The sequence below is a fragment of the Triturus cristatus genome, chromosome 9 (assembly GCF_964204655.1).
Source record: "Triturus cristatus chromosome 9, aTriCri1.1, whole genome shotgun sequence".
Taxonomy (NCBI): Eukaryota; Metazoa; Chordata; class Amphibia; order Caudata; family Salamandridae; genus Triturus; species Triturus cristatus.
In genome coordinates this window covers 1,135,228,216-1,135,247,777 of record NC_140592.1, presented here as the reverse complement: position 1 = coordinate 1,135,247,777, position 19,562 = coordinate 1,135,228,216, and positions in this window count along the sequence as shown.

Sequence of the window (19,562 nt, the reverse complement as noted above, 5' to 3'; positions counted from 1 at the left end):
AAAATGACAAAAATCCAATCAGTAGAACCAGAGAGATGCAATTTCAAAGATTTAAGTGAAAATCAAGCCTAAAAGTACAAAGCACCAACTGTGGTTATCTGGTAGCGCTAGACTGGGACAAAGTCACAAGTTAGGCCAACAGCGATGGTAGGTGGCCAGATACAGGGGCCAAACTAAGCCCACTGAATAAAATACCTTTAGACCTGGTTGCGGAGTGTTGTGAGATCCTGTGTTGAAGATGTGTTGCACAGCGGCAGTAATGAAGAGTTGCAAGGCTGTGATGCGAGGTCCTGAGTCGTCAAGGATGCCAACAATGAGGGGTTTGCAATGCGAAGACCTTCGTCTAAGATGTGGCACGCACCAGTGGTACTGAAGAAGCTGTGAGGCTATGATGTGAAGTCCTACGTCGTCTTTGAGGATGCTGCTGACTGTGGGCTGCGATGCAAAGTCCTGCATCAGGGATGCGTCGCACAGCGGTGGTTCGAAAGCAGCGCTGCAAGGAGATGCCATGCGCTGCATTGGTTCTGCTCACAGGACCACAGCTGGGCAGTCAGAGGATCTCTGGCCCACTTCTAATGGTCCAGGACTGGAATGGCATCACTTGGGGCAAGACACACAGCAGACCAGGTGCTGGGTGATTCAAGGTTGTTGGAGCCTTTTCTGCCCCTGAGGCTCTGATCAGGAGGCCAGGCAACTAGCCACTGGAATCACCCTGGTGGTCCTCGATTCAAGATGCAGGTTCAGTCCTTTCACAAGACAAGATGTCCTTCTTGCAGAGCAGCACAGCAGTCCTTCTGAGCCGTCCACAGGTCCAGAGGTGTATTTTAGAGTTGGGTCTGAGTGCCAATTACTTATACCTGTTGCCCAATTTGAAATAGGAGAAGGATCTGGAGGTTTCCATTCCTAGAGGTGTTTGGAATTTCATGCATCCCTGCCCTGACCCCAACATGTCTGGGGTCACAATAGACTAGTGTCAAACCCTTTGTAAGTGTGCCCAGGCAGAGCCGTTGTGATATGCAAGTGTGGTAGATGACAGTTCCTCTCCCTCATCAAGTCACAGTTGGCCCATCCTGCAAACACCTATGCTCATTTGTCGCACTGTCTGGAAGCAATACACAATGCCCAACAGCCAGTTACACCTAGTCATGTTACCCAGGAAACAGACTGCAAGCATCAAGTGGTTGGGACAAGAAAATGACAACTTCCTTAAAGAGAGTTTTAAATTACAATTCTTTAGACACCAAACGCAACAAACTGCTCCCAATTGAAAGTTATCACTTAAATATAATACGTTAACCTAATATTATCCTATGGGTGAGGTAGGCCCAGCAGTAGTGAAAAATGTATTAAAGAGTTTTTCACTACCAGGATATGTAAAAGTTAAAGGTACATATCCAACTTTCCAAATACACTGCACCCTGTCCTTTGTGACTTATATGTATTAAAAAGGAATGGTTAGGTCTGGCAAAGGGTTTATTTTGTCATGTAGAATTGGCAGTATAAAACTGCATATACAGGCTGCAATGGCAGGCCTAACACATATTTAAAGGCTACTTAAGTGGATGGCACAATCGGTGCTTCAGGTGCACCAGTAGCATTTTATTTACAGACCCTGGGTGCCCATGGTACCACTTTACTAGGGAAATACAAGTACATTAAATGTGCAAATTGGTTTTAAGCCATTTTACCATGTTTAAAGGCAAGTGTACGAGAAGTTTAGTTTTGTTTAGTAGTGGTAGAGTGCACAGTGTCCTAAAGCCAACAAACACGGGTTCAGATAGCAGGAGGGTGAAGGCGAAAAAAAATTGGGGATGACCCTGATAGAGTAGGGCCAAGTCAAACACACTTTGTCAACACATTCTGATGCATCAGAATCGAATGACACAGGAATACAGAACTGTGGCAAAGGAGTAGAGGCTAGGCGGGCTTGCTGGCTCTGCGCAGCTGGGTTTTAATCTGCAATAAATTACTTCATACTTCACATGCCTCTATTGATTCCAACAGGGCAACTCTTCATAAATGACTGACTTCATCTTCCGTTGATACTTGAAAGGTGTATATATATTGGGATTTTTAAGCCTGAGTGCCCATAACTGTAATAGCAAAATTACAAGTCTCAGAATGAAAGGCGATGTTATTGCCGAAATGACAGGACTGTCTGTAATTAAATCTGATTTTCACAAACCCTGCGCTCCCCCAAAGAGAGGCAAATGTATCACTGTACCTTTAACATACACACTTTGCACAGCACTCCCACTTTGGAGCCAAAAGACAAATTCAGGTGCTTTGAAATAACACACACATGTTTATTAATGAACGGTAGGCCAAATATATCAGTAAATGCAGATTCATTAGGTATCAAACACTTTTAAATGAACAAGTAAAATAAAATGCAGGACTCTCTTTTAGAATAAGGGTTGGGGTTTATTGCATAATGCTCTCTAAACAAAGGCTATCTCAAATACCAAATGCACAATATTCAAATATTTGTAGCAAACTATATTCTAAATGCATGAATAAATATTCATCAAATGTATGAATAATACTGATTAATAAACAAGCAGCAAACTACATAAAATATACTGGATGTCCTGCAAGAGATAGGAAAGACATCTATATATTTATATATATACAGCAGAGGATTACTCGGGATGTGCACCTTACACACCACAAAGAAAACACCTAAAATGATCAACTCACATCACAATGACAATAACCACACAACTAAATACATCACCTGGTGTATACACTGCCCACTTCTGACTGGGGGAGTGACAACCGGGGATCAGAGCTCAGCAGCCAGGGATCTGCCCTCGTTCGGAATACAAACTCCCAGTTTCTCAGTCTGCAACCCTCATCTTTTAAACAGACTAGAAGATTCGCGAAAGACCTCCTCCCAGCACCAGAGGAATTTTACCAGAACTGGCCAAGTTCCAAGGCAAGCATCCCCTGGCAGTAAGGAGCTCGCACGTCTCTTCCTCCATTCTCACTTCTTCCAGCGTCAATCTTGACGAAGCTCTCACAAGGCCTTCCAGAGTACATTAAACAAAAACAATCGCTAGAAAAACAGAAAGACCTTGAATGTGAATAACCCAAACAACTTGCAAGCACCTCTGTGCACGCAGCAGCAAGGCATAGTCAGACAGCAATAAGATATGAGGCTATGTCAAAGCCAATAGTAAGAACCTATAATTCTCATCCACACAATTTACAAGCACCACTGTGCACACAGAAAAGTTTGAAGCAAGGTAAAGTCAGAAATCAGAATGACATGAAGCCATATCAAAGCCTATAGTAAGAACTCATAATTCTCATCAATGCACAACACCGAGCACATTTGTGTGCCACCGCCCACAACACTGCACTTCAAGACCAAAAAGTACATTCCACACGCTCTGCTCTTGGCAAAACTGTTCCACTCCTGGACAGCTCCCACTGAAAGGCAGCAAGATTACAGGACAGAAGAGAAGCAGATATATGCAGGACCATCCTACATTAAGACTAGGGTAAAATAATACACCATAGTCAGTTAAAATGGTGGTAGTCGGAGGTCATCATAGGGTGCCGAACCACAAGAGTGGCTCTTTTACTACACTGTCTGAAAATGATCACGTTTGGCATAGAGCTGGTTAGCAGCTGTTAAGGTTTATGTTTTCCCTCCATACAATTACAGCGCAAACTGAAAACTAAGCCAGAACACTATCACCTGAAAAAAATGACTATACGAAATAATGTTAGGCAATCCAGCATTCGTAACACTGAAAATAGACTGAAAAAAATAATTTACAAAATGGTGTTAGGCAATCTAAAGCCTTCATCACACTGAAAATAGGCTAAAATAACGATTTTATTAAATAATATTAGGTAAACCAAAGCACTCATAACACTGAAAAAAGACATTTAAAAAAGAAAACAATGTATCACTGTTTCTGTGTCCATTTTCGAGGTGGGCGTGCCACTGGAAGTGCGAAGCATTCTCAAGCCTGAAGCCTGGCTTTGTTTCAGCTCGAGTTCCTCCTGGAACCTCTGACCCGAAATGGGTCGAGCTTTCATGTGGCTTCTGTCTTCCTGCCTCCCTCTTCCTTCTTGTACAAACAGGTAATAGCAAAGCAGTAATATTTGAAGTAAAAATGAGAGACACTGTAGATTTTCCTGGTAACAAACATAACACTTCTTACAACGGCTGACCCTAAGGTTCAGCACATCAATCCATGTTTATATTAATTTAGAGTTCTGTGCATCTACTTCCCGCACTTGCCGCCATTAAGTGCCGCCAGAATCCAGAGTGAACAAAGTCTTTGTAGAAATGGAAGGTGCATCAGAAGTGAAGTCGGAGTTATATACTTTAGGGTTGTTGCTCTGTAATTAGAGCCGACATAGCCAGAGTAAGTAGGATTTCCCAGGCTGGTAGAGGGATGGACTTTATTGAGGTTACTTTTGCCGACCCTATTATAGCAGACAACTTAATTAACCTCGAGTTTAGAAGCTGTTCCCCGGATTACTCTGCAATCCAAATGAGGTCTACTCCTACTTGTTCTTCTCGCCTAGATGGTGCCCCTAGATTGCCCCCGGGAGAGTCGTACCTAGAACAAAATGACTGACTGCGTAAAGAGTGTAGCTCAGCAGTTTTTCCTGTTTGCTCTTTGCTGTCTGATAAAGCCCCAAATGTTGAGGCAGGTACCCTGGCTAGTGGGGGAATGGAAGGCCTCCCCAATGACCCGGCAAGGGTAAATCAAGTGAGTACTAATTCGGAGACTCAAGAGGTGGACAATGCACCCCACGCAGAGTTTGGGAAGCTTTTGTCCTGGAATATTGCAGGGCTAAAATCTAAATTGGAAGATCCAAATTGGGTATCATTTATTAATTCTTATGATATCTGCTTATTCCAGGAGACCTGGATACTTGAGGCCCAGTTTTTGTTGGGTTTCCTGAACTTCAATGTTTTGGCGGTCAAGGGTAAAAAGGGTCGCCCCTCTGGTGGTCTCACCATTTGGAGTAGGCAGGACCTTGGTGTCATTGTTAAGGAGCTTCCTACCTCACACCCAGATATCCAGTTGCTCAACCTCAAGTTTAAAGATGGAAAGTTCCTGGATATCTATAACGTCTACATTAGAAGCACAGGTGGAAAGAAGTCTGATACCATTGGCCGATTGGATGAACTTATGCTCTTTTATTCCCAACACTCCCATGTTATTTTAGCCGGTGATTTTAACACAACCTTTGAACCCCTTCTTGGTGTTGATCGGAGTATTTCAGAAGTAGAGGATGACCTTTGGGGTGTCCCAAGTCTAGACATTGAACCTGCTATTCGCTGGACCGAATTAGCAATCCAGATTAATGCCCTCTGTTTGAATTCGGGGCTTTGTGCAACAAATGGCAGGACTGAACAAGACAAGTTAGGGACTGTTACCTTTAAGAGTGGTTGCCGTGCTAGCAGGATTGATTACATTCTGCTATCACTAGATCTTTGGGAGACCCTGAGGGGCATGGTGGTCATAGACAGACTGGAGTGTGACCACAATCCCCTCTCTCTGTCTATCTTGTATTGGGCGACTCCCATCGCCCATAGAGGTTTTCCTCCGCAGTATCAGCAAGATGTAGTTATCACTAACGATCTGCGCCATGTTAAGTGGACTAAGATTGTCCAAAGTCAAGAATGTTTAACACGTATTTTAAATAGCTTAGAGCTTGCCACCCAAGATTTAGGGGTCGTGTATAACCAGTGTCTCTTGGAAACACATTGTATACCTGAAATGTCGATTCATGATTCTTTCTTCCTTGAACTTAAAAATATTTTTGTTAGGCCTTGCAAACTACCTAAGCCCAAACAAGATTTTACAACACGATGGTATTCTACTGAATGTAGAGATGCTCGTGTGAACTTGGGAATTGCACTGAAATCTGGCGATAGTCTTAAAGTTCGTACCGCCAGATATGCCTATAAGCAAGCTATCTTTAAATCGAAGAGAGCGTGGGACTTCCAAAGATGGCAGGAACTTAGAGAAGCAGGTGCCCAAAAGGATATGAGACGCTTCTGGTCTGTTTTTAGATGGGGTACTGGGGGTAACCCTGATAAACCCCAAAACTGGGTTTCGCAAGATGCTTGGGTCAAACATTTTGAGGTCCTTTATGCTGCTGAAGAGGATACGTGTCCCTTTTCTAATCATCAAATTATCTTTTACAAGGAAGACGCATTTTCCATAGGTGATGTTGCTACTGCCCTTAAGACACTGGTTCCTGGAAAAGCCCCTGGGTTGGATGGAGTCCCTGCTGACATTTTTTTGAATAATAGCAAATCTTGGGGAAACTATATCTTAATTTTAGCCAACTTAATTGCCAGAGGTGCCCCGATCCCCACTTCTTGGAAAGGTGCTGAAATTATCCCGGTGTTTAAGAAAGGAGACAAGTCCCTCCCTGCTAACTATCGTCCAATCAGTTGGATTGATGCTACGCAAAAGATTTTAGGCAGGTTGATCCTGAATAAAGTGCTGGACTGGGCTTTAGAGAATACAATCCTTTCCCATTTACAAGCTGGTTTTAGAGCTAGAATAAGCACCATTGACCAGGTGCTGCATTTTGCCATGCTCTACTGGAAAGTGGTCTACTTAGGGGGGGGTAGCTTATAGGCTGCCTTTATAGATCTTAGGGCAGCCTTTGATCTTGTCCCCCAGGCATCCCTATGGACTACTTTAGACAAGATGGGGATGCCTGCTGCCCTAATCTCCCTAATTGCCAGACTTCATGCAGATAATTTTGCACAGATTCGATGGGGTGGTGTCGGCCAAGTGACTAAACAGTTTCCTATCCAGAAGGGGGTCAGACAGGGATGCGTACTCGCACCAACTTTATTTTCCCTGTATATTAACGATGTGGCCTCATTACTAATAGATGCAAATGTAGATGCCCCCTCTTTGGCAGGTGGAAAAATTCCTATTTTAATGTTTGCTGACGATTGTCTTATAATCTCTAAAACACCGAGTGGCTTACAGAAGTCTTTAGGTATTTTCGAGGACTTCTGTTCAGCCCGCGGCCTCGAAATTAATGTTTTAAAATCCAAATTTATGTCTTTTAACCAGTCGAAATCTTTTAAAAGTAAAATATATATGAATAATATGCCATTGGACCAGGTCCAAGATTTTACTTATCTAGGTATTTGCATTCAACATGATCTGGGATGGAAAAAGCAAGTAGATTTGGCATCCCTTAAACACTCCCAGCTCTCTGGCGTGTTAAGTAAAGAACACGCCAAATCCCTGACTAAACCCATTAACCCTGCTCTTCGGGTGTATGATGGTAAAGTGGTTGGTGCTGCGCTCTACGGAGTAGAGTTGTGGGGATTTGACAATGTATATAAACTATCTACCTCTGAAAATAGATTCTTAAGGAATCTCACCAAACTACCACAGAGTACTCCCCTTTGCCCCCTGTCCTATGATCTAGGTATAAGGCCTATAGCACTAATTGCCCTGTTTCGCCCAGTTTTATATTGGAGACGCATATGGGTGACTCCTGAACTTAGGCTCTTTGCTCTTGGCTTGATGGATATTATTAAATTGGACACCTTTCATAAGGTCAAGTGGCTTCGTAGATTGCGTGATTCGCTTCAGGACTTGGGCTTAAAAATTTTGTGGGAGGACCCACTAAACGCTAGTTTCCCGTCTAAGCAAGTATTGAAGGCTTTATATTGGGAAAAGGTAGCAACTCGAGTTTTTAGATCCACAGCCCCGCTTTCATTGTCTGGTATCTTTCTTGATTTTAAGGATACTATTTCTTTGGCACCTTTTTGGGATGACATTACAAATCCTCTGGACAGGAAGCTATATTTTCAATTCAGGGTTGGCAGTCTCCCAGTAAGAGAGTTTACATCTAGATGGGCCGTGTCTAACGTGCTTAATTGTCCTGGCTGCACTGCACCTATTGAATCGGTCAATCATTTTCTGTTTCAATGTCCATCCTATGTAATTCCCTGCCAGTTCTGGCTAAAATCAATGTGCCGACAGCTGGGTACCAGAAATGTTAAGGTGGCCGTGCGTATTATGCGTTCTGCTGAAATCCCATTTGTCTACATATCTGTTGCCAAGTTCCTAGGAAGGGCATGGGTGATCAGGAATAAAATGTTGGCGGGATAATCCACCCCTATACCTTGTAATGTTAATCTTTGTCCAAATGCCTTTATTTATTGTCTTAAATTATTTTTAAATATGTCGTCTGTAACTGTGTATATATATAAATTTTGTATGCTTTTATGACAATCGTCGAATAAAGCTTTCTTGACTTGACTTGAAAACTTTAGTCCATTTATTTAGTTTTATTGGTAACAAAAGTACAAATGGCTATCAGCCAATGTGTTTCGTTCCTTTGACCAAAGGAACTTCATCAGGGCTGAAACAATGACATAAGACACAGTATAAATATTCACACACAAAAAACATAAAAGACAAAACGCAATTCCCAAATATACATGTACACATGTAGAACTCTAGGTTATCTACAGAGTAATACAAATCAACTTGGAGATGACGCATATAGACCCGTTGGGAAATCAAACACAAAAATAATCAAATCTAGAGACAGCCTACACAACAATTATATACAGGTATAAATAACATATTTACAACATATGTACAGTATTGTATATATGGCATGTCTCATCTATACGGACATCAAAAATCGGTCAATACCTGGAAAAGCATGAATTCTTAGATGGCTTCTGAGTATACAATTTAGACACTACTTATATATGAGCAGCGATAAAATAAATGTTTCAAGTTCAAATGTGAATAAAACAGATAGAAAAGGATAAGAAAATAGAGGAAAGAACAAAGGAAAATTTCAAACCAAATGCAAGTACGTTGAGGTATACGTAAAATCTCACCTCAGACAGCCATGTGGAGTGTTCTATAATATCATCCGTAATTTTTAACAATCAAGAGATCACCCCATAATATGGGTTAAACGAGTCAGGTCCTGAACTGTAATCTGTAGGAGTGAAAACCCCTTTAGTACGGTACTACAAAAACTTATAAACACATTGTTAATATAAACATATTTAACCTTGTGACCTGTTTCGATTACAGTTGGTAAACTGGTCTGCCTCTGTTGAGGGGTACAGAATGGCCTACCTCTGTTGAGGGGTACAGACGGACATAGATGTATATATATGTGAGCCGCCAGAGAGTTACAGATGTTCATAAAGGGTGACTGAACGCTAAAGACCAATATCACCTCATAATATCTAGTAGGAGGATCTCCACTCCCCTGGTAAGAGATAAAGTGACCTATGTCTAAAAAGTGGAAGTAATATTGCAACTGATAATCAACCCATCTAATTGTCGATATGACAATAGCGCAACTGAAGAAATGCGCTCAATGGAAATGCAAGACAAAAAAGAATAAATCTATAGGGTGAACCCTACATGCCCTGAAGTGATTTACAGAGATACCTCACTTCTAGTCCTTAATTAAGTATTACGAATCAATATCGCCTAACGGACTCAAAACGTGCAGCTTAACATTCGAAGTTGAATCAACAAATGTTTTGTTGCTAGGTAGGGTCCGTCTGTCTCAAAATGGTGCTAGTGCTGAAAAAGTACCTTACAGGCCCATATGAGGGAAGGGAGGGGGTTAACAAAGGATAGACTGTGCCCATATATTGCAGGAGAATGGTCTCAGAACCCCATCAAGACCGGTGGCGAGCACGCTAGGACAGAAGGCATTATAACCGTTTATAAGTAATCGAAGAAATGGATACCAAGAAGGGTGAGATGAGAGATAACTCTCATAATCCCATACACACTTACCGGGGTCTTCTGTGTCCTGAAGCTTCGCAAGTAAGCCAGTCGAAAAGTCAATACCGGAGGCCATGTCCACACTCATTAAAATAACGGCAGGTAGTCAAAAAGGCGTGCTGACGTAAGTCACGTGACCTAGGTCAGGTGGCTACGTCAGAACGAATATCCCAACCACAATCGCCATCTTGTGATGGGGAAAAATAATGATAGGGTGGATAACAAGTGCCTTATAAAAAAGTCAAAATTAACATGGTCTTAGTTTTTATGTTAATGAGAAAAACACATTGATCATTATGCTTGTATCATAAGCATAAAAATTGATCACGGAATAAGATAAAGAGTATATGTAACTGTAGACGTGTCATAGACACTGATGATAGAAAATAGCCAAGAAACAACAATGTCCCCGGTTAGCCACCCAATTGCCTTGAGTTAAGAAAACCGGTAAAATAGTCAAGAAACAACAATATCCCCCGGTTGTCCACCCAATTGCCTTGAGTTGAGAAAACCGGTAAAATGGTGGTACCGGTCAACCTCCTAGCTATAACAGGAAGGGCTCGAGCAGGCGTGATAGTTTCCTAGCACCATAGCAACAATAAAGCCAACCTATAAATCTTAGTGACTGCGGCTCATGCTGGAAGCAATGCAGTGTATCATGGAAAAACAACACCTAAAGCCCTGGTATGAACAAGAGAAATAAAGGTCATCATTACCCATCGAATTAAGAAATTTAACAGAAAGGGCCTAAGGGCGACACACTGTAGTACCTCCGCCCTAGAGTTGTAGAAATCGATGTGCCACCCGAGGGCACAAAATAATGTATATGAACACCAAAGTTTTCATCCTTATATGCACATTACTACATACCATCCAAGTTTTTAGAAATCAATTTGGAATCACTGGAGTATGTATACAGGGCAGCGAGGTAAGGGTAGATAGAGTTATGCTGAAAAGATACATACATGCCTCTGACAGTTGTGTTATAACTCAATATAGCGTGACAGACAAATAAAAGGCCCATTATTGGAGTATAGCTAATCACAACAATTTCTACTCCAAAAAATAGTGCATCTTCCCATCAGTGTTGTGTCCCTTCATTTTGGCCCTCAATCGACAGATCCACTTTGCCTCGGTTTGTCTTAGTGTTAGTTCTCTGTTGCCTCCCCTTTTATTTACAGCGATGTGGTCAATCCCATGAAACCAGAAAGTAACATCATTAGGATGTACATTTTGGTAGTGGTCTGTCATGGGGTATCTACTGTCCTTGTTTTTTATCACCCTTCGATGTTCTTGTATACGGGATTTTAGGCAGCGTGTCGTGCTGCCTAGGTATATTATCCCACATCTACATCCCAATACATATACAACGTGGGTAGTATTGCAGTTGATAAAATGTTTGATGACATAAGACTTTGTGGTGTTGTTCGTGAAAGTTTTGGTCCTGTTCTTACCCAAGGGGCAGACACTGCATGTGCCGCAGGTAAAGAAGCCATTGGGTTTCAATGGCAAACATGTATCCCTATTCCCAACAGTGGTAACATAGCTTGGACATTGGGTGTTTATAAGCGATACTACCTTTCTGTATGTAATCACTGGCATGCTGCTTACGGAGGCCTTTAAACCAGGGATTTCAGTGAAGAGGTGCCAATTCGTTAAGAAGATATTAAAAAGCTTATTGCTGTGAGTAGTATATTAGGTCACAAACCTGAGTTTATTACACATGACAGCTCCTTTCTTTTGCTTAGCTTTTTGCCTAGGGGTGTCTTCTCTGTTAATGAGATGTATTCTGGATTCAGCTTTCTGCAAGATCTTATCGTTATATCCCCTTCTGATAAATTTGTTTCTAGACTCAAGGACATTAGATTGAAATTCCTCGTCCTCACTACAATTTCCCCCAATCCATGTCATTTCCCCAAAGGGAATGTTGTTTGTGACAGAACCTTAATGTGCACTGGAGGCAAGCAATACTCCATTGCATGCTGTCTCCTTTTTGTACAAGGTACTTTGTATTGTGCCATCTTTAGTATAAAATTGAATATCCAGAAAATGTATTTTCTCTCTATGGAATGACATGGTAAATATGACGTTGTAACTGTTGGCATTCAAATGGCAGAGATATTGCTGTAGCTGTTCGTCAGAGTCTGACCACAGACAGATAACATCGTCAATGTACTTCTCCCAGACACAATAAATTCAGTCCAGGGTAGGTACATTTGCCCCAGGCATGCTCCCTCTCATACCACCCCATAGAGGCAGGCGTATGAGGGAGCAGACCTGGAACCCATCGCAGTCCCCTGTATCTGTTGGAACCAGCGATTGACATGAAGGAAAAAGTTGTTTGACAAGATGATATCCATCATTTCAACAATCATCTCATTATACTCATACAGCTCAGCCCCATCCCTGTCGAGAAAGGACTGTACCGCCATGAGTCCAAAGTTTTTATGAATACATGTGTAGAGACCTTCAACATCGAAGGTAACAAACATGAGTTCATCAGACCACTGGAAGTCCTTGAATTTGACCAGGATATCTTTGCTGTCCCTGATGTAGGAGGGTAGGTTGAGGACATGTTTCTGTAGTCTGAGATTGACAAATTCAGATAACCTTTCAGTGGGCGAGCCCACCCCCGAAATAATAGGTCTACCTGGGGGGAACTGCCCCCCCCCTGTGAATTTTAGGAAGAATATAGATACAAGGGAATTTAGGACAGTCCACCCTTAAGTATTGAAATTCGTCTTCGGTGAGTATACACACATCTTTCCATTAATTTAATCTCACATTGATCATGGTAGTGAGTTCAGGAATCGGTTGCCAACTGTCTCCCTGTAGCATGATTGATTTCCCAATTGTCGGTAGATTTCATTCATATACTCTGTGCGGTTCATGATAACAACATTACCGCCTTTGTCGGCTTCTCTTATGACTATATCACAGTCCCTGCAGAGTCTGTTGAGTGCCTGTCTTTCTGCAGGGGAAATATGTCGAATCGGAGGTGCAAATTCACTCGGCACCTCAAGATTAAAATATCCTCCGATACTTTATATTAGAATGCATTGTTGTGACCGGGGGACATTGTTGTTTCTTGACTATTTTCTATCACTGGTGTCTATGACACGTCTACTGTTATATATATTATTTATCTTATTTTGTGATCAATTTTTGTGTTTATGATACAAGCATAATGATCAATGTGTTTTTCTCGTCAACATAAAAACTAAGACCATGTTGATTTTGACTTTTTTATAAGGCACTTGTTATCCACCCTATTATTATTTTTCCCCATTACAAGATGGCGATTGTGGTTGGGATATTCGTTATGACGTAGCCACTTGACCTAGGTCACGTGGCTTACGTCAGCACGCCTTTTTGACTACCTACTGTTATTTTAATGAGTGCGGACTTGGCGCGCAGTATTGACTTTTCGACTGGCTTACTTGCTGAGCTTCGGTATACAGAAGACTCCGGTAAGTGTAGATAGGATTATGAGAGTTAGCTCTGATCTCACCCTTCTTGGTATCCATTTCCTGGGTTACTTATAACCAGTTATAATGCCTTCCGGCCAAGCGTGCTCGCCACCGGTCTTGATGGGGTCTGAGACCATTCTCTTGCAATACATGGGAACAGTCTATCCTTTGTTAACCCCCTCCCTTCCCTCATATGGGCCTGTAAGGTACTTTTTCAGCACTAGCACCATTTTGAGACAGACGGACCCTACCTAGCAACAAAACATTTGTTGATTCAACTTCGGACGTTAAGCTGCACATTTTGAGTCCCCTAGGCGATATTGATTCGTAATACTTAATTAAGGACTAAAAGTGAGATATCTCTGTAAATCACTTCAGGGCATGTAGGGTTCACCCTATAGATTTGTTCTTTTTTGTCTTGCATGTCCATCGAGCGCATTTCTTCAGTTGCGCTATTGTCATATCGACAATTTGATGGGTTGATTATCAATTGCAATATTACTTCCACTTTTTGAACATAGGTCACTTTATCTCTTACCAGGGGAGTGGAGGCCCTCCTACTAGATATTATGAGGTGATTTTGGTTTATAGCGTTCAGTCACCCTTTATGAACATCTGTAACTGTCTGGCGGCTCACATATATATACATCTATGTCCGTCTGTACCCTGCAACAGAGGTAGGCCATTCTGTACCCCTCAACAGAGGCAGACCAGTTTACCAACTGTGATCGAAACAGGCCACCAGGTTAAATATGTTGATATTAACAATGTATTTATAAGTTCTTGTAGTACCGTACTAAAGGGGTTTTCACTCCTACAGATTACAGTTCATGACCTGACTTGTTTGACCCATATTATGGGGCGATCTCTTGATTGTTACAAATTATGGATGATATTATAGAACACTCTACGTGGCTGTCTGAGGTGAGATTTTAAGTATACCTCGCCGTTCTTGCATTTGGTTTGGAATTTTCCTTTATTCTTTCCTCTGTTTTCCTATCTTTTTCTATATGTTTTATTCACATTTGAACTCGAAAGATTTATTTTATCGCTGCTCATATATAAGTAGTGTCTAATTTGTATGCTCAGAAGCCATCTAAGAATTCATGCTTTTGCAGTTATTGACCAATTTATGATGTCCATATAGATTAGACATGGTGTCCATGCCATGTATACAATACTGTACATATGCTGTAAATATGTTATTGATACCTGTATATAATTGTTGTGTAGGCTGTGTCTAGATTTGATTATTTTTGTGTTTGATTACCCAATGGGTCTAAGTGCGTCATCTCTAAGTTGATTTGTGTTGCTCTGTAGATACCCTAGAGTTCTACACGTGTACATGTATTTTGGGGAATTGCATTTTGTCTTTTATGTTTTTTGTATGTGAATATTTACACTGTGTCTTATGTCATTGTTTCAGCCCTGATGAAGTTCCTTTGGTCGAAGGAACGAAACGTGTTGGCTGATGGCCATTTTTACTTCTGTTACCAATAAAACTAACTAAATGGGCTAAAGTATATGACTCCGACTTCACTTCTGGTGCATCTTCTATTTCTACATAGATTTTCCTAGTATTTTATGAAGAAAAGTCTTTATTTTATTAAAGACACAGAGGCAAGTATTATGCCTGGATGTATGACGTTACAGCGCATACTCTTACAACGCATGCACTTACAACGCAATTTTTACAACGCAACATCCACTACAACGCATTCCATTACATCGCATGACACTACAGCGCATTTTTAAAAACTACCTTTACAACGCATTCCATTACATCGCATACTACCTTTACAACGCATACCATTACAACGCATAATATTACATTGCATTTAAGGTAAGTGTTGGATAGTATAGGGGTAAAAAATACTATTCTAACTCCAGGGGGTGCAACAGTAGGGTAAGTGTTGGATAGTATAGGGGTAAAAATTACTATTCTAACTCCAGGGGGTGCAACAGTAGGGTAAGTGTTGGATAGTGTAGGGGTAAAAATTACTATTCTAACTCCAGGGGGTGCAACAGTAGGGTAAGTGTTGGATAGTGTAGGGGTAAAAATTACTATTCTAACTCCAGGGGGTGCAACAGTAGGGTAAGTGTTGGATAGTGTAGGGGTAAAAATTACTATTCTAACTCCAGGGGGTGCAACAGTAGGGTAAGTGTTGGATAGTATAGGGGTAAAAATTACTATTCTAACTCCAGGGGGTGCAACAGTAGGGTAAGTGTTTGATAGTGTAGGGGTAAAAATTACTATTCTAACTCCAAGGGGTGCAACAGTAGGGTAAGTGTTGGATAGTGTAGGGGTTTTACCCCTATACTATCCAATACTTACCTTAACTGCAATGTAATATTATGCGTTGTAATGGTATGCGTTGTAAAGGTAGTATGTGATGTAATGGAATGCGTTGTAAAGGTAGTTTTTAAAAATGCGTTGTAGTGTCATGCGATGTAATGGAATGCGTTGTAGTGGATGTTGCATTGTAAAAATTGCATTGTAAGTGTAGTGCGTTGTAATAATTGCGTTGTAAAGGTTGTTCCCCATTATGCCTTCTCTTATCTTGCATTTATTGATAAAAGCACTCAAGAACAACAGAAAGAACTACAAGTCCCATGAGGTCAAAGAGAAATGGGCCAATGGGAACAAATAGAACAGTGATAAACGAATAGCGGAGTAGTAAACAGTATAACTGTCCCCTTGACTGCGAACAGCTCCTCTTTTCTGTGTGCGAGAAATCAATGATGTTCCATAAATAAAGGAAAGATGAATAGAACGAGAAAACAAGCTAAGGAAAAAGTAAACAGTTCTTGGAAAAAGTTTTAGTATCTGAGTCCAAAGAAATGAAATCTAAAACATCCCAAGAAGAAGGTCCAGACAAATCCACAGTAGGCATGGCAGATGAAGGAAGAACAGCACCCATTGAAACTTTGTTAAGACGAAGCGGGTAAAGCTGGAGCCCCTATGAGGGAGGGAAAAAACACTCCGTTAAAACAGTATTGAGGTGGAATAATACTCACCTCTGTGTCTTTAATAAAATTAAGATTTTCCTTCATAAAATACTAGGAAAATCTACATTTTATTGCAAGATCGGAGGCTCCTAATATGCTAATTTAAAGCAGATTAACACCAACAGAAGCTGGTTTGTGAACAGGTTTACAATAATATGTATGAAACACATTATCATTCAATTTAATTATTCTTTATTTGAATAAAAAGATATCCATAAAAGTACAAAATAAAATACCAGCATGAATATACATTAAAAACAATGACAATCAACATGCATAAAAACAATAGCTAAAAGCAGTAAGCACACAAAAACATATACATAGTGCAAAAATTGATGCGGCAAATTCATCACATTATCATTAGACCAATCAGCTGATCTGAGAATGTCCTCCAGTCGTGAACCAGCCCAGAAAGCAATAGAGGCCATAGCACCCATGGAAGAATGATCTCCAAAAATGGAGGCATCTGTACCAGCAAGGGATATCATCCATCTGACCCAACGAGTCCGAGTGGGAGAGGAAACAGGATTGTGAGGTTTTCTGAAGGAAATGAGGAGTTGTGACTGAGAGGATGTTCTAAGATTAACTGTTTGGAACTCACACACTTTAAGACATTGTCCAACACAGAGTTTTGGTTGATCTGGAAAATAAGGGTAGAAAACAGAGGTTAAGTTTGTTTTAGTATACCTGTGGACTCAGAAAAAAAACACCTGTGGGAGTAAACTGGAGAGAAGTAAGATCTAAAGCCTTGACATCAGAAATACGTTTAATAGAAACAAGGCATAAAATCATTGTAAGCTATGCAGAGAGCATCTTCAGAGAAAGAGTCGAATTTTCAGTCCAAGCAATAGAATACTTCGAAACAACAGTAACATCCCAAAGTTTACTGTATTTAGGGACATGGGGGTTAGTAAATGTTACTTCCTTTAAAAGACAAAAAATGAGCAGATGCTCTCCCACTGGTTTTCCACCCATTGATGCAGGGATGGTTCATATTAATCGCTGATCTGTGCAAATTAATGGTATGGTAGGACTTACCTCAGCAAGCTTCCGCTGCTGAGAAGTTTATAATATAAACTACATCTGCTGAAAAGGGATCAATAGATTTTACCAAGCACCAGCTTGCCCAAAGAGACCAGGCTGATTTGTAGGCTTTGGAGGTGCCAGGAGCCCAGGAATTGTTGATGAAGACTGAAGCGTCTGTCAAAAGGAAAGAGCAAGACTGGGAGATCCTGCAATGTTCCAAGCTGAACGAAGGAGGAAGTTGTCTAGAACCAGGTTGTGAGAAGGTGCGGCCCGTGCAGCAAGAGCGGTGGGGTGGGGTGGGGGCACGGGGTGGGGGTGGAGTTCACAGACAAGGGAAATATAAATTTTAAAAAATGAAAACCACTTACCTTGTGCAAGGTAAGTTTTTTTTGCTTTTTTTATCTACGTTTTCCTTGTCTTCTGTCGACTTCACGCCGCCCCGCGCCAACGATCCTACCTTTTTGCAAGGCTTTTGAATACAAAGGAGCCTACAAGCATCTCTAAACAACTGATATGCAGTCTGGACTCCTCTAATGACCAAGAGCCTCCAGTTGAGACTTGTCCACAGCGGGCACCCTAGCCCGTTCGACTTGCATCGATTCTAAAACTAGATTGGGGCTAACGCAAAAATGGTCCTGCCATTCCAGGCATCTAAATGGTCTATCCACCACTGGTGCTCAAACCGGGATTCGGGACCTAAGGAAAGGATATCTGAGCCGGCAACACCTCTTTGCAAGTGACGGATTTTGAGTCGCTGAAGGGCACGAAAATGAAGAGGACCTGGGAAAATTGTTCAAATTGAGAAGGAAAGAAGACAGATAATTTGTGCCAGAGACCTGAGAGAAACCTGCAAACTCTGAAGAACTAATGCTATTCCGCTTTTTATTGCCTTGACCTTTGACAAAGTAAGATGGAGAGTGGCATTGGAAAAATTGATAAGGAACCCTATGAATTCCATCTGCCTTGAAGAAGTGAGCACTGACCTTTCTATATTGAGAAGAAAACACAGATCTGAAAAAAGAGAGCAGGTTATCTGTAAATGAGAACAAATAGAATGCAGGTTTTGAGACATTAAGAGGATATCATCTAGATAAATGATAAGACAGATCCCCCTTCATCTTATATATGCGATAACAGGTTTCATTATCTTGGTAAAACACAAAGGAGCAGAGGAAAGGCTGAAAGGAAGTAAGGAGAAATGGTAGGTCAGACCCTTCCACAGGAATTGGAGGAACTTCCTGCAGCTGTGATGAATAGGAACGGTAAGGTAGGCATCCTGAAGGGCCAATCTGACCATCAGTCATGTTGAAGCAAAGTATCTCGGAGATGAAGAATTGTTTCCATTTTGAAATGGCGATGCACCACAAAGTGACTGAAAAATTTCAGATTGATGACGGGTCTCATCTTATTGTTTTTCTTTTGTACTAGAAAAATAGAGCTGAAAAAGCCTGAAGAATCTGAGATGCATGGCTGAATTTCATGTTTAACAGAGACTGAACCTCTTGAGCTATCATATGGGACATTTCTACAGAGAACCGAGGGAGAGGAGGAGGCTCTGGTTGCAAAGGATCTGCATAAACCTCTATAAAATAACCCTGAACTGTGGCTAGAACCCAATAGTCTGAAGTAATTACGACTCGTAAACCGGCTCCTGCCTCTACTGGCCCTTGCAAAAATCCATAGGGAAAACCCTTTTCATGGATTGCTGACCCTTATCAATGGATGTAAAAGTGGTAACATATTTAGATAGCTCCTTAACAAAAGAGTCTCCAAATATCATGCCTTGTTCCTTAACACCTGGGTCCAGGGTAATGAGACTTGCCAACTTGGGATCCAATTTGAGAAGGAGACCCTTTCTCCATTCATGTATAATGGCAGGATTGTTATTGCCTAAAATGCAGAAAGCCCTCTGGATCCATAGGGAAAGTTCTTCAGGATCCACCATATTGTTTTCCAATTTAGCGGCTTCTGCCAAATCAAAAATCTTAGCTAACGGAGGAACAAGATCAAATTGTTTGTTGGGCAAGTAGACCAGACCTTGTCAACTCCCTTCCATGTGTCCTTGCCAAATTTGGAAAACAAAGTTAAAAGAGAAAGTTCAATAGAAGGCGAGGAGGTAATAGGGCATTCAGATTTCAGTTTAGCCCTGGTTTGCTTGTCTAAGGGCAAGTAAAGTCTGGAGGTAATGTAAATGCCAACATGTTCAATAGAAAACCATTATGTAGAGTTTGGATGGTGGATAAGACCAGGGTTTAACATAGGAAGGCCC